The sequence below is a fragment of the Suncus etruscus genome, chromosome 3, assembly GCF_024139225.1.
Source record: "Suncus etruscus isolate mSunEtr1 chromosome 3, mSunEtr1.pri.cur, whole genome shotgun sequence".
In the NCBI taxonomy this organism is placed as follows: Eukaryota; Metazoa; Chordata; class Mammalia; order Eulipotyphla; family Soricidae; genus Suncus; species Suncus etruscus.
In genome coordinates this window covers 16,312,146-16,325,510 of record NC_064850.1, presented here as the reverse complement: position 1 = coordinate 16,325,510, position 13,365 = coordinate 16,312,146, and the positions used below count along the sequence as shown (strand labels likewise).

The 13,365-nt window shown below is 37.0% G+C and overlaps 1 protein-coding gene across 4 annotated transcripts in view; it reads right to left on the bottom strand.

Annotated features, from left to right (window-relative positions):
* Nucleotides 1-13,365, bottom strand: part of RGS6 (regulator of G protein signaling 6) — a 592,928-nt gene that overhangs the window by 150,457 nt on the left and 429,106 nt on the right. The gene's annotated exons all lie outside the window — the stretch shown is intronic.

Sequence of the window (13,365 nt, the reverse complement as noted above, 5' to 3'; positions counted from 1 at the left end):
TCATTGGCAGAAATGCTGAAGGGTGTGGTACAAAGTATAACTGAAGCTCGACCATGAATAACTGTATTACTGTGCATCTCACAGTGATTCAGTTAAAAATTATGTATTAAAATATTCTTCACTGCTAAAAATGCTAACCATTTCTTTTTCTTTAATGCTAATCATTTCTGAGGCTTCCATGAATTATCATTTATTCAGACCCTCGATTGTTAAAAAAATGGCAACATTTGAGAAAGTCAACTGCATTGGAATGAGAGGTGGCTTGCCGCTTCCAAATAGCCTCTGAACCTTGTGTCAACTTCTGATGATGGGACCTGGGTGAGTCTTTTTCTCAGATACTGGAGGGACTTTATGAATTTTCTCTGATATTAATTTCTCTTCTCACAGCTTCCTGCTCCTCATCCAAGGAGCAGCCTGACAGCTTGCTGTCAGCCTCAGGGGGCATGGCTCTAGAGATTCAGGAATCAGTCCTGCAAGGTACTGGTTTGATGAGGCCCTCAGGCAAAGGAGACCAGGGAAGGAAACTGAGGACCAAAACCTTGGAGAAATTGGGGGACTCAGCCAAGCAGCCAAAAGAACCACGAAAGGACATAGATACTGTGCAAAACTCCATCTCAAAAGGAATCTATAGGGAATCAGTGAGGCCTCTCATTTCTTTGCCCCCAGCCCCATATCAGAATTCCCAACATGATGTGGGAGCAGGAAAAAACGTGTCTAGCAGATGGGCCCGAGACTCACAGCAGAATTCTCCCAGCTAAGAGGTGTAAATTGAGTATATGAACTTCTCCCAAAGAAATCAGACAACAGTGATGCTCAAGAAATAACATGAACAATGCTACGGCCAATAACCAAAAATCTCTGTAGAATATATCCCCTACTAACTAAAGGGGAAAACATTATTTTGTTTTGAATTTTATTATTTTTATAAATCATCATGAGATACAGAATGAAAAAGGTGTTGAGATTCGAGTTTTAATTACATAATATTCCAACACCTAACCCTTTATTAGTGTTCATTTCCCCAGTTATCCTCATATTGTCCCACCTCCACTTATAGTCCACCCTATGGCACTCTTCTCTCTCTTTCTCTTACTTTCTTCTCTTTTTCTCTCTCACTCTTTTCCACCTTTCTTTTCCTTTTAGGCATTAAGGTTTCCAATATTGTTACTGAAGGTATATCATGCATATCACTTTACTTCCTTCCAATTCTTAATTCTTGTCCAGACTGAAAATTCCCAACTATTATTGTCATTGTGATTCTTTCTCTGTTTCCACTGTACTTTCCATTCAACATTTTTAATGTCTATGGGTATTATTCTCATAATATGGTTTTTTTTATATCCTGTAAATAAGTGCTATCATTTTATCTGTCTCCCTCCTTTGACTCATTTCACTCAGCATGATACTTTCCATGTCTACCCAATTATAAGCACATTTTGTGACTTCATTTGCCTAATAACTGCATAGTATTCCGTTGTGTAGATGCACCACAATTTCTTTATCCACTCATTTGTTTTTGAGCACTTGTGTTGTTTCCAGATTCTGGCTATTGTTGGGAGAGGGAAAATACTTTTTCTGAACAAAGCAACATGAAATTCCTTTAATAGCTCTTATAGAAGAGAAAATGGAGGCACAAAGAAGTTGAGTAAAATGGTCAGGCTACTTAGCCTACAGTAAGTAGTGTTGGGATTAAATCCAAGGAGTCAAAACCAAGGAGGCAAAAACCGAGTCAGGACAAAAAAGGACATAGCAGTGACAGGTGGTCTCTGAGACAAAGGAAGGCATGTCATTATGGGGAAGAAACACGGACTCTGACCAATGTCCAGGAGCATCACCTCTTGCCTGAGACTACACACACACATTTATCCCACCGACTTAGATACAACTCAGAAAGAGAATATCTTCTAGAAATAGAGTTGAGATACAGAAATTTACAGCTTAAGTATTGCCCAGCAGGATATGAGGACAGTACTAGTCATCTGTAGGGAGGAAGGTCACAGCTATGGTTACAAGTGATGAACCATGAATGCTGCTCAGTGATCTCCTTAGCACACATCAGGTCATCAAACAGCCTGGCTTTGTTGAGAGAAAAAATTAAATTTGGACACTTCTATATATACTCATTAGATTATAAAAACAGCTCCTTACTAGAAAAATTGAAATAGCCATATACTGAATATACTAGCAAATAAAGGACCCTAGATCTATTATGGTTCTCTTCTACCCCCATTTTCTCCTCCCTCCCTCCTTCCCTCCCTCCCTCCCTCCCTCCTTCCTTCCTTCCTTCCTTCCTTCCTTCCTTCCTTCCTTCCTTCCTTCCTTCCTTCCTTCCTTTCTTCCTTCCTTCCTCCCTTCCTCCCTTCCTCCCTTCCCTCCCTCCCACCTTCCCTCCCTCCTTCCTTCTCTCCCTCCCTCCCTCCCTCCCTCCCTTCCTTACTTCCCTCCCTTCCTTCCTCCCTCCCTTCTCTCCCTCCCTTCCTCCCTCTCCTCCTCCATTCCTTCCTTCCTTCTTCCTTCTCTCCCTCCCTCCCTCCCTCCCTCCCTCCCTCCCTCCCTTCCTTCCTTCCTTCCTTCCTTCCTTCCTTCCTTCCTTCCTTCCTTCCTTCCTTCTTTCCTTCCTTCCTTCTTTCCTTCCTTCTCTCCCTCTCTTCCTCCATTCCCTCCCTCTTCCTTTAGTCCCTCCCTCCCTCCCTCCTTGTGTTCAAGGGGTCTGGGGGATACTTCTGACAATACTCAGTAAACCATGCCAGATGGTTCAATGTTTGGGCCTAAAGATGTGGGGTGGCTCAGGCCCTATTTTTTGGATACAACCAGCACCACTCTATAAAGCTCAAGATCTGAGACCTGAGAGAGCACAGTGGTAGGTCATTTATATTTGCCTTGCATGTGGCCGATCCGGGAGGGACCCAGTTTGATTCCTGGCATCCATATGGTCCCCCAGCCTGCCAGGGGCGATTTCTGAGTGCAGAACCAGGAGTGACCCCTGAGCACTGCCTGATGTGGCCCCAAAGCCAATCAATAAAATTAATTAATTAATTAAGATTTTAAAGAACAAGCTCAGGATCCATTTAGGAGTGTTTTAGACAATATTTATAGTCCTTAAGAGCTAGCTCTGATGATATCAGTTATCATTAATTCTTAGGAAGATGCTATTTAAAAAAATTTTTAAAGGAACCTGTAGAGTGTGGGGATGGAAAGGTAGTACAGAAGGGAGGGTGCTTGCCAGCAACTAACCAGATTAGATCACCTAGCACCTTATATGATCCCCTAAATGCCTTCAGAAGTGTTTACTGAGCATAAATACAGTAGTAAGCCTGAGAACCACTGGCTGTGCTCTCTTCTCCCCTTTTCTCCCTCCACAATAGAGAGAGAACTTTGTAGACAATCCTGAGTCAATGTTGGGGTATTTGGATTTAGACAATGATATTTTCTAAGCAAAGACTAGATTAAAGTTTATAATACAAGTTTATATACAAGCTTTATATCAAAATAACTTCAAATTTCTTCTGACTGTAAATTAGGGTAGTTTGTTTACTTAAATTTTATTTGAACATAACATGTATTCAAGTCCCTTACATATTTTGTAAGGGAGGGAAAAGGCTGATAAAATTTTAATTTTATTTTGGCTTTAAAGTTTATATGTGTATATAATCATGTATACCATAATTATCTTATGATGACAGTAGAAATGTCTTATCATCCATAAATTAAAGCCTTATTTGGTACCACCATTCTTAGTAGACTCTTTGGAACTATGCTGTAATGGATAGCCTCCATGTTTATAATCTTGGCATTAAGAACTTGCCAATAAGCAGGATTTTGCTAAGTGTCCTACATAGCCATTTTGGTGTGACAACTTCACTACAACAGGGGTCAATTCAATAGACTTAATAGTAGTTATTGCTAGTCTTGATGCTTCTCTTGATAAAGGGAGCAATGCCCATGGTGGTTTACTTATTGTTCATTTTAAACACACACACACACACACAGAGTGATCCCAGGATCAGTTACCAAAAAAATTAATATTTCTTTCCCTTCTTAAATTATCTTTGATATCACTCTGAAGCAGATTTTTTAAAAAAATAAAAATGTTTATAAAGAAACAGGAGTGTATAAATCAGTAGGGGGAAATTTCACTTTTAGTAAATGAGCTGTCTTTTGCTTCTTTCATTCTACTCAGTATTTCTTTTCAAAGGGGAGAAAGTCAAACAAGGAATTATGTGAGAAATATGAATTAATGTGACATTTAGAGTAAAAATTTCATGGAACAAAGGCCAAGAATATTAGACTTTTGTCTTTTGATTTCATAATTATGACTTGAAAGATTTTCAGGATATTGCTACTAAATGAAATTCATAAGAAGTAAAAGTGCTCGCATTTAAAGAAGATGTGCTATAATAGAATTAAAATGGTTAACTAAAGCATAGTTTAATCAATATTTAATTAAGCAGTATCTTTTTCAGAGCTGGCCGCTCGGAGGCTATGCCCTGATTTCAATAAGTATTGACTGTGACAAATGTTTTTTGTAAATCCTTTTGGGAAATAAATGTATAATCTAGTTTACAAGGACAGAAAAAAAAAAACATCTTGATTAACTCAATATTTAAACCAAAATTGACACTGCAATGAAAATTAGCATTTTCCTAGACCGTGTTTACCAAAGTCACTATAAATTAAAATATACAAACTTTTGCCCTAATATGGCTGGTTTCTAGAACTTATTGCTCCAATCATAGTACTCACACTTTTTATCAATTGTAAATGCTACTCATGGTCAGACCTTGCTTGGGGAGCACGCCTACTAGTGTTTGAAAAATCATCTGGGGCTGTTTATTGAACCTGAACAACTGCCTGCTTTCAATCCACTGACTTGTTTCTCTGGCCTCATATCTATACTTTCTTCATCAATTTTATCATCTATTATATGTCATTGTGTACTATTATCTCATAGTTTTATTTTTTTAGTTTTCTATAAATGATCAATAATAGCATCTATCTTTCTGCATTTGTCTTATCTTTCTTAATCCTTTTCTTATGAGATATATCTAAGACCAAGATAGGTAAAATATTGTCAACCACATATTTTTATAAATTCAGTTTCATAGAAATACAGCTGTTACTTCATTTTCATATTATCTCAAATTTTTATCTTTCTGTCATTTTCTTCTGATGAATTTTGGTAAAATTATTTTTCTTTTCCTTTTTTTTTTTGAGGATTGATTGTTCTGACTTTATAGATGTCAGTGATTTATTACTTTTGGAATTATTCTCAGGCAATTTATCTTCAGATATTGCTTTTTCCTAATTATCTCTCTTTCATAGATGAGAACACTTTATACATTTATTTAATTTTCTCATATATTCTATGTACTTTAACTTTTCTTTTTAATCTTTATCCTGTTCACTCTTTTTCTGCAATTATATTATGAGAAAAGTTCTCTTTTCATATTTAATATTCCATTAAATCCACATTTAATAAGCTATTACACTTATATGTATAAGTTCTTAATCTTGGTTATTTATCTAGTTTTGTAATTTTTAGTTAAAATATTCTTGGGAGACTGGAATAGGGGAGGAGGTTTGAGGGCATCCCTGAGACACTGATGAAACAGTCTGGTGGGGTGTATGGTATTGGAATGTTATATTCAGGAAGCCCTATCACTGACTGTATTGTAATCATGGTGAGTGAAATAAAATTAATATATATTTTACTGTTTTAAAAATGGTTTACAGTTATCTTTTAAAATTTCTCTTTTGCCTCTTTGAGTAACGCTTCATGACATTTATTTTTTTAAGTTAGTGTCTAATTTCAGATTTGGATATTTTTGAAAGTTGTTTCTATTACCTGTGAGTTCTACTAACTCACATTCATGTTAACTCTCCTCCTTTTGGGTTTCATTATCATAAATTTATATTTAGAAATACTCTGGTAGAAATAATTTGAAGGCTATAACACAGTTATCTTTTTCTGGAAAGTATTTTTATCATTTGTCTCCCTGAGTACCCAGGAGCATTAGCAATCTGGAATCACTTTTTACTAGTGTTAAGAATGCAGATTTCTCTGGACTGACCTGATTACTAGAAGCTGACTTTCAGTATGTGTGAAGGTCACCTACTGTCATTTCACTTTTAGCCTTTTAAAGTCTCAAAGAACAGTAAATCTCTTAGGGTTTACCTTTTCAGTGGTCCTCAGACTTGGGGTTATTTTTATCTCTTGCTCATGTCATTTCACAGTGTTATCAAACACACTGCACAATGTGGTACTTGCCTGGGTTGTTCAGTGTCCCCAGGGAAAAAATAATCCTCCAAATTGGGATTATATTTATGAATTTTTCATCACCCAACAGTTCTTTACTCTCTTTCTACTTTCCAATGACATCAAATTGTACAGCCCACAGCCCCAGCTCAACCCCATGCTGCTTTTAAAGGTGTTCTCATATAATTGTTTTTGTTACAGTGGAGTGGAAAAGTAGAGTACCCAGCGAGTTTCACTGGTCACTTTACATCTTGTCATTCTAACAGATGGCCATTCAAAATGAATAAAGAATGTCTGAGGGTGGGAGATAGCAGCAAATCAAAGGAAGTCCCTCTAAACCCTCCCCTTCTTCTCTGTTCTGGTCCCATTTTTTCTTCTTTTTTTTGCACTCCTAGTCTACCCTTAGGCCCTTCTTTTGCACTCTTTATGCACCCAGGCAGACTGCAGGATCAGGTAGGGATCCAAAGTCCAGTGACAGGTATCCAGCCCTGGAAATCTCACCACAAGCAAAATGGTGGTGGCCTGAGACTAGGAAAACTGGAACAATTGAGTAGTCTTAGAAAGGCTTAGAGATTTCAGACTAGTAAAACATCTACTTGGATGAAAAGTGGTTCAGGGACAAGAACATGGTCATATATTGAAGAAGAGTATAAGGAGTAAGGGGCCAGGCTTTGGTCTTAGAAAATTGTACACAGGACAGTGCAGCCCAATATCAGATGAATCATGTCAGACATGAGTAAAGGGAAGGCCTGAATATTTGGAGGGACCCAGACCCATCTATATAAACTGTAGAATAAACTCTAACTTTCTAACCTTCTGAGTTATTTTTGCAAATCTTTCATACAATTCTCAAAAACTCATCAGTTCACTAAAATATACCATAAAATATAGTTTGTATATGACCAAGTATGTATGTTCATTTACAGCTTTGCTTCTGTTGTGTATATATAAAATATTTCTAGGAGCTTTAAAAAAATCTTACCAGGGCTGAAGCAATAGTACAGTGGGCAGGGCATTTGCCTTGTATATAGCTGACCAGGTTTTGAATCCTGGCATCTCAAATGCTTCCCCAAGTTTACCAGGAGTGATCCCTAAGTACAGAACTATATCAGAGTCCTTACTTATACCACATTTTACAAGGTATTTTTTTTATCAATATAACTTTTATAGATTTCAAGAGTTAGGGTCTAATATCTTTGGGGGTTGTCAGTACAGATTATACTTCACTACAGAATTGCAATCAATTATCTATTTGAGTCACTTAAAAATTCCTTTATATTTTCATGTTATAGAAACAGAAAGTAAGTGACAAGACCAAGAATGCTGATGAGGGGCCAGAGGGGTAGCATACACCCTAGCATGCTGCTAGCCATATGGTCTGGTGTCTGCACACCATAGGTCCCCTTAGCATTGGCAGGAATAATTCCTGAGCACAGAGCCAGGAGTAACCCCTAAGCAATATCGACTGTGCCCTTTCTCCCCAAAGAATACTAATGAGTTTTAGGCTTCCTAATTCCAGTTTCCTTGTTTTTCTGTTCTGGTAGTCTCCAAGAGAAAACTCATGACCAGAATTAACTCAGAAATAGTTTTAATTAATTAAAACACACAAAGGACTAACTGGAAAGCACCACTTTCAAACTGAGCTCCATATACATCCTGTGAAGAATCAAATAAGTTCAGAGCCTAAGGGAACACAGATATAATTCAATACAAGCCTGTTAATTTACAGATGAGAAAACTGAAGTTCAAAGAGTTTGATGATCAGCTTAGTGGTTATACAAGCAGTTTATAGTCCTAGACTTTTTCATTCAAACTAAACTACCAAGAAATCACAGGAAAACTCTTCCATTTTCTTTTCTTCCCCTCCTTTCTTCCTTTATTTCTTCATTTGTTTTCCTCTTCTCTCCCTTTCTCTTTCCTTTTTCTTCATTTCTCCTTTCTTTCCCCTCCTACCATTCTCCCTGCCCATTCCTTTACTGTTTCCTTTCCTTTTCCTTTCCCCCTTTCCCTTTCATTTTCCTATTTCCTTTCCTTCCCTTCTCCGGTGTGGAGAATTTGACTCAGGGTCTCATAAATGTACAAGAAATATTTTTTAAATGTTTAAAATCACTTAAATTATTTTGGTGAACTATAAAAAGAGGTGGAAATGTACACATCAAATGAGTTAAGTTAAACAGAACAAAAATAAATTTGTACATATATGACACAAATTCTGACAGCTATTTATATAATAAAAACTTACAGGAAGAAGCATAAGGCTATATGTAGCATTCCTCGAATAATCCTTTTATTCTTTGTAAGAAAGAGGTGAATTTGGACCAATGGGCTGATGAAAAGGCTAAAGGAAACTGGTCATATTACAATATCTGATACGGAAGAAGTATTTAAAGGTCAAAGTTGTTCAAAGATGGAATGAGAAATTGGCATTTATCATTGTGAATCATTGAAGCAGAGACCGGAGAACATTTATCAGGAAAGTGGTAATTATATTAATTCATGTATTTCTTTTTTTTTTTTGGTTTTTGGGCCACACCCGGCAGTGCTCAGTGTTTACTCCTGGCTATCTGCTCAGAAATAGCTCCTGGCAGGCACGGGGGACCATATGGGACGCCAAGATTCGAACCAACCACCTTAGGTCTTGGATCAGCTGCTTGCAAGGCAAACACCACTGTGCTATCTCTCCGGCCCCTAATTCATGTATTCAGATAGATTGTATTAGATAATCTGTGCAGATGCAAAAGCTCGACGTCCATGAGCCCAGGACAATAGCTCAGTCCTAGGATCCGTCTTTTTAACAAAAGTAGCTAAGTGGTTTTCCTTTCTGGAAGGGATTGCATTAGACATCTGTAAGGAACTCTTCCAATTCAAGAGCTTATCATTTTCTTCCTGAGCTAATGGAAACAGCACTGCAATGGTAGGACGGAATCCAAATTCTATCTTGATTTTGTCTCTAACAAGTTGTGTGATTTGTGAGTGTATTACATAATGTCTCTAGGACTCAATTTTCTAATCTTCAAGAATAAGTGAAATGAGCTGTAACTTACGATTCTCACATACTAGACATTTTTGAATGATCAGGAAGAACCTAATCTTCAGAGCCCCTGGAATTCTTCATGATATTCAGGTGAAAGACTTTAGCCTGGAATGACTGTCGGTGACAGCTGGTTAAGGCTGTGTGATCTGACTCTTGTCCTGGAGTTTGGCAGGCATTTGGCCCAGGATTTGTCTATCACATACAGGGAAGGTGGGGATGTGGATAGGGCTAGCAAACTAGAACCTAGAAACTCAGAAACTTCACCATCATGTTTCCAAGCATTATCTTCATTACTTTTTTTTTTACCTTCTTTAAAGAAGACCAAAGGGGATGATCTGTTGACCTTAAAAGGGGTGACAAGGTAACAAAATGGTGCTGTTTCTTGCTCAGAAACAATATGAAGCAAGCTGGCAGGGTTCTTAACTGATGAATGAGCCTTTTCCCCAAAGTCAATGAGCCTTGGACTTTGATAAGACTTCGGGATCTCTCTTCCTACATCTCATTTCACTTCTCCATCTGTATTCTCAAGGGACATATATTTATTAAGTCTCGTGGCTTATAATTTTGAAATTTCTACTTTTGAGGGAGGAATGATTACTGAGATTTGATCTTTCCCAATAAACTATTTTTTTTTATTCTCTGTACATTGACTTCCTGGATGACCTTCTTGCCAAACATGTTCCTAGAGGAGAAGCCATAGATGTGACTTCACTGTCTTCATCTTAGAAACATCTATGGATTTATCATATGCTCAGATCTGAGCCATATAAGTCATTTTCATTGTTTCAAGAAGAACATTTTTTTTTTTTTTTTTGGTTTTTGGGCCACACCCGGTGACGCTCAGGGGTTACTCCTGGCTATGCGCTCAGAAGTCGCTCCTGGCTTGGGGGACCATATGGGACACCGGGGGCTCGAACCGCGGTCCGTCCAAGGCTAGCGCAGGCAAGGCAGGCATCTTACCTTTAGCGCCACCGCCCGGCCCCCTCAAGAAGAACATTTTACACTAAACATTGCACACATACACACATAGACAGGCATGAGCAGGTATGGGCAGTACATTGTCTAGTAATGCAGGATGATGAAATGACTATGTTGGTTAAACCTGCCTCATTGTGTTAATCATTCACAATCATTGGCTTTTGGTCTTTACAATAAATAAATAAATAAATAAATAAATAAATAAATAAATAAAAGAGAGAGAACCCAGTAGGGAAGAACAAAAGCTACTTTGAGTAATTACATATTTCCTTCGGTGTCTCCAATAAGTCCTTATTCACATATTTTCGAATTTATTCTCTCCATGATCCTTATATATTAGAGTATCTTTAAGTTTGAGGACTTGGACTATGTTTTTTATTTATATTTAATTCACAGGAAAGCTCACTAGTCCCATGACTTTAACTCCAACTCAAGCCAATGACTGACTCAAGACTTGTGTTTTCAAACAGAGATCTATATATGTATCTACTTATCATCCCCAATAGAATATTTAACAGGTCCCTCAAAATTAACATGTGTAAAATGGGTCTTTTGATTTATTTCACAATAACTAAATAAATAATCACAGAAATAAACCCTGCTCTCTCATAGTCTTCATTTTTTTTTTCATAGTCTTCATTTTTGAAATGAAAAAGCAATCCCAATTCTCTAGCTAGCTATTCAAACACCAATGTGTGGATGCCTCCCCAATTCTTTTCTTTCTCTCATAGCTGCCACCTTATCTCCAAACACTTTCTATTCTGTCTTTGAACTTGAATTAGAATCTAGCCACTTTACCTATCTCTAGTGCTGATAACTTAGAGTCGCAATTTAAAAGAATCCTTTCCCTATCTGTCACTTAACTTCCCAACTGCCCAGAGTAAACAAAGCACAACTGTGATAATTTTGAAATAAGTCTGAGCCCTTAACCCCATGCTCAAATCCTCAAGTGTCCTTATAGTGACCACGTGGCTATATGTTCCATAGAGCTCATCATTACCACTTTAACTTCATCCTCATTATCCTTGCTTTTCTTCACTCCACTGTTGGCTGCTTCCTCTTTTATATTAGAAATAGGCCTGCTTGGAGACTTAGCACTCTCTTTTTGGAAAGCTCTTCTCTTCAATATATACATGAATCAGTCAGTCCCTAATCTCTTTTTCATCTTTATACAAATGTCACTTCAGGGAATTATTTCTTAATTATATGTTCCAAAAATGCAACACTCCTATGCCTACTTCATACTTTACTTGTTGGCTTTTAACTCTACCTAAGATTCTGCATATCCTCCTGACATAGTTCATGGTCTCTTCCAATATAATCTAAATTCTATGAGTGCATGTAAATTCCTGCTTCTAAAAATTGATTAGCCAGATCTACTTGGATACACAAATATGTGAATTCATACAGTAATCATCTAAATAATGAATTGTAAACTTTATGGGTACCTCAACCAAATATATTTGTTTATAAAGGTAATAGATAGTAATAGTAACTATTTTAATTTTTGTTTGCCTTTGGGTCACACCTGTTGGTTCACGGCTTACACCCAAATCTGGACTCAGAAAACAGAGTACTGGGTATCATATCAATGACCGACTGCATGTACATCAAGTGTGTTACCTGCTATTCCAATATCTCAACTCCAATAATAACTTTTTATATGTTTTCTGTTATATGAATTTTTACCTATATATAGATAGACCAATATCATCACCAATAAGCATAATCAGAAAACAGAGCAATTCTATCATTTTATAAAATTCCCTCATACCATTCCTTTTTCTGGGGGGGGGAGAGTTTGTGCCTCACATAGTGGTATTCATGGACTATTCCTGATTCTGTGATTAGGGGTTACTTCTTCCTGTGCTTTGGGGAACTTACATGTTGCCAGGAATTCTAGCCCTTGTTGAACACATGCAAAACAAGTGCCTTACTTCTTGTTCTATCTTTCCAGACCCTCTTACTATTGGTTTTTTTTTTTGGCTATACTCTCCTCTCATAAGAGAGAAACTCCATGCTTGGAAACTGCGGGCAGAGAAAAAGGACAGGCCTTTACCTTGCACACACTTGACCCAGGTTTTATCCCTGGTACCATGTATGGACACCGCCCCCACCCGTCCTGCTAGAAATAATCTGAGTATTAAGCCCTGAGCATTGCCAAGTGTAGCTCAAAAACAAATAACAACAACAACAACAACAAAAATAAACAAAACTCCTGGAAACCAATGACTAGTTCTCCATCACAATATATTTTCTTCTATTCTTAGAGTTTCATGTAAATTTAGTGAAATATTATATAACATTTTGAGACTGACATTTTTTTTTTGTTTTGGTTTTTGGGTTACACCCAGCAGCGCTCAGGGGTTACTCCTGGCGCTATGCTCAGAAATTGCTCCTGGCAGGTTCGAGGGACCTTATGAGATGCCAGGATTCAAACCACTGTCCTTCTGTATGCAAGGCAAACGTCTTACCTCCATGCTATCTCTCCAGCCTCCAGAGACTGACATTTTTAAAGAATGATTTAAATTCATCTCCAGTAGTTGCTAAAGCCTTGCTAATTATCTTCATTTTATTAGTGAATATTTATGTGTTATGGTTTGTTTATTCATTCACCCATTGAAAAACATTTGAGTTATTCCAAATCTTTGGAGATTATGAATAAAATTTTGATAAATATTTACAAGTTTTTATCTGAATTCAAGTTTTTATTTCTCCTGGAAAAATACCTAGAAGCAAGATTGTTAAATCTAAGTTATGCATATAATTATCATCTCAAGTATAAAAACCTTCCCGAGGAACTGATCTTTTCACCTTCCTACGAATAATGTGTGAGAGTTCTAGTTTCTTAGAGTCTTGCCAACATTAACTATTGATATTATTTTTCTTTGAGCCACCATATAGGTACTGAACTCAAAATCTATTGAAAATCAATCTTTTGTTCCACAATTTTAGAAAATAAAAAGTCATATTTTGATAGTTAATTTTTTAATTTTGATTGTTAATTTTTTGTCTTCATTCACCTCTTTGCTTAAATAGTAAAGGATACATGTGTATGTAGTAAAACTATTAAGAAAAACAACAAATTAGTTTTGGA